This window comes from Citrus sinensis, chromosome 5 (assembly GCF_022201045.2).
Source record: "Citrus sinensis cultivar Valencia sweet orange chromosome 5, DVS_A1.0, whole genome shotgun sequence".
Classification (NCBI taxonomy): Eukaryota; Viridiplantae; Streptophyta; class Magnoliopsida; order Sapindales; family Rutaceae; genus Citrus; species Citrus sinensis.
The window spans coordinates 2,917,590-2,921,230 of record NC_068560.1 but is presented as its reverse complement, the minus strand read 5'-3'; positions in this window follow the sequence as shown (position 1 = coordinate 2,921,230).

The following is a 3,641-nucleotide window of genomic DNA, read 5'->3' as shown; positions in this document are numbered from 1 at the left end:
TGCAGAATCATCTTTACGATCAGCAACTTTCTCCCCTTCAATTTGACCTATCAAGATCTATGCATTAACAAAAATTCACATAACCGAAAGTTTGTAGTGATAGAGCTTACCTAAAACTGAAATTAATAAAATTACTATCAAAAAAGGCTGGGAGGCGAAGGATTGAGCAAGACTGACAGTAAGAGACGGAAAGAAAAACTTTAAACTTTTTGTAATGATTTTTGAATTTTAAGAATAATATGAATTTAGTCTGATAAAACAACTTTCTTGAGGCTAATTAATTATTATTTACTTCTTAAAAGTCTTAAAATCTGGATGGCAATGAATCTATATATATATATTGGGACTATTTTAAAATCACTGCAAGTCATCCGCAAGAATGATTTATTTGCTGAGAATTAAATTTCAGCGCCAAAAAGAACTTTTTTCTGTAGTGTTATATAGAAATCAGGCTCTTACCTCCCGATGAGCTGCTCTCATCAAAGTATAGTGTAACACAAACGCGTGTATTACGAACCAGGTGTTGATTGTCCTGTCAATATACCTTAAGTAGCACTAGCAATTTGCTAACAATACAATCTAAGTACAATCAAATCCACATCCAAGCATATAATCTAAGATTCCAATGATAGACCTGAAATTCAGCACACAAATATGAGAGGAAATTAAAATCTTCAGAAAATTTTAAGAGCTACTAGGCCACAGAATAGCTGCGCCAATTTCCGGAGTCCAATAAATTCATTTTTCACTCTAAACCCCTTGAAAGGTGCAACATTGAATATTCAGCAGAAAAAAATCTTCAGAAAATTCTGGAAGCCACTGAGTAACTGTTATGAAATGACCGTGCTAAAAAATGATTCACACAAGTAAGAAGCCTAGAATCCAGATATAAAAAATCTTAAGATAATGAAGAGCACCACTTACTCCATATACTTTGATGTGTACATCCAAAGGAGATAACAATTTCCACATGACAAATGCCACTAGAAAAAGTTGAACAAATTAGTTACTAGACAATAAAAGAAGATCAAAAGACGTCCCAACAGGAAGCCTATACTTTCTAATAAACTCATATTGCAAAGGCATTGTAAATGGTGTTGCGCAATTCTAATAATTGTATACGAATGAACAAGCTGGTCCAAGTTTCACCACAATGAATGCAGGTATTGATTTCTTTTTACGATCTGTTTCTACAGACCTAATATAGGTTAAAGAATGTTTGTACTAACTCTATTAAACTACACGATTTAACAGTATATTTGTATGAAAAATATAAAGACTCCTGCACTAGAGAATAGTACTATATGCATTTATTAGTAATGTTCCAATAAGGAATTTCTTAGGTTAGTAAGTTAAGGCATAAGTTAAAAAAAAACACGCACTTCAATACATTACAAAATAAAATTCATTGCATTAAAGTGTGTATTTTACTTATCTTCTAATTTATCCCTTAATTTAATAATTAAAGGAATCCGTCATTGTAACATTATTAATATAATATTTTTATTCGCCACATAGTGACCGTTAGGTATTTAATATCATTTTAGTTTATACATAAAAAATAGATTAGAATAAATAAACAATGAAAATATGAAATAGATTAGAATATAAAAAATAAGAATAAGGATTTTTCTTATTCTTAGTATGTAACATTTTTTAAATTTTAATTTCAGATTTATCAAACTTATAAAAAGATGAATAAATATGTATTTAGAAATGAGAATAATAGTCTAAAATTATGATGTCAAATGAGTTGTCAGATATTATAAAAATAATATGGGTTAAGTGGCTGGTAGTAATTTTCGTAGAGGAAAACTAGCAATCTTCTTCTTGATAAGAAGCAAAGATGAATATGGACTTTGACTTTTAAAATTAATCCTAATTTCCTTGGATAATTTATTCCTTCAAGTATTATTATTGTTAACCTTTTTTTAAGTGGTTGAAAGTTTAAGGAAAACTGTCAGTACCCGAAAACAACCAAAAAAAAAAAAAAATCAAGGATCTGAATTCGATTTCGAATTTCCTAAAATAATAAAAATAAAATAAATACCTTCAAAGTTTTAGATAAAAACATGTTTAAAAAATGAGGTGTGAGACAATTAAAAATCTTCTAGCATAACAATTATCGAAAACAACACCATATTCTCATTATTCTTGCATGATTTTTTTTTTCCTTTTTTTGGGGGGGCGGTTATCGTTAGTGTGGACTAAAATGCTGAATTCAATAACTTATACATAAGGAACGGCAGCGTTTTAAGCAAAGGGATTTGAGTTAGTTGATCACGAGCTGTACACGTGATTCACTTAAGTTTCATACGCTTTAAAACGAAGCCGTTTTAACCACGACTTAAGTGGTTCACGTGACTAAGCATGTGAGGAGCTGGAATCAAAGTCGTTGCAAACCGTTATCCACGTGGCTGAATCTGGTGCAATCTGGGTTTGTTATCTGCTGTCATATAAGCTGGTTGTTGAGATAATTTCAGCATGATTAAGAGTCCGACATGGACGCACCTTTATTTGTATTTTATAATAACAATAAAACAAAAAATACATATAAGTAATCTACTGCTTTGCCTTAGCAGCTGATATCAAGTCTCTAATTCGTCAAGAAAATTCAAGTACAATACATATATTTATTTTTCATAATAACAATAAAACTATGCATGTAAGAATCCGATATGAACGCACTATCAAAAACTGTATATTATTGAATTAAAAGCTGCATATTATTGGGTATATATTTTGATCTATTGAAATCTGAAGACATAAGTGGAATCTTTCAGTAGAAAGTCTTGAATGAAATTTTAAAACAAAGATTAAACTTCTTCAATTACACTGATGGGCGTTGCTGCTGTTCTGCCGAAGAGAAGTTGTTATAATGAGCTTGAAAACAATTCAAGATCTTGCAGAAAAAAGGCCTCAAAATTTTGTGGTAAAGCCAATGACAAGCAGCCATAAGCTTTCTGCCATATTGGTATACTACCAAGATAATAGCAGTGCAACTCAATGCAATATAGCAAATGATTTCAGCAACTGATTGTGTGAAAAATGTGGAGACCAATGACATTACCGAAAGAGATCCAAAGATAATAGCGATAAGGCCGCATAACAGCGAAGAAGAATTTGCTTGATAGCGTCGAGATATGTTATCGGCAGCAAATGCAATGTAGTGGACAATTATGGCTATCAAAGAAACACACAAGCTTACTCTATGAGTTTCCATCAACGGCTTAGTTGTGCCTTGCACATTCGCACCCATAACAGCGACCAAGGTCGGGATGAGATATCCAAAAATTTTTGGATATGAAATTTTTGGATATCAAATTGTCATCACTGCAAAACCATCAAGATTTATTTAAGAAATAATTGTTACTCCCCACTACCTTAGCATATAAATATAAACAAGAAACATATGCTGCCATATTAATTTTAACAATCAGAAGGAAAACTTCCTACATAAGAGAAAAAGACCCAGATCAATAGACCTGTTTACAAACTTTACAATGAGTCAACATTAGAAATTCTCTAACTCCCAAGTTACGAGTGCTGGAATTGCTCTGTCATCCAACTTCTAACTCGGCTTGGTCACTGAAAGTCAAAACATTCAGAATTTTTGACTTTTTGATATATTTAATAACTGC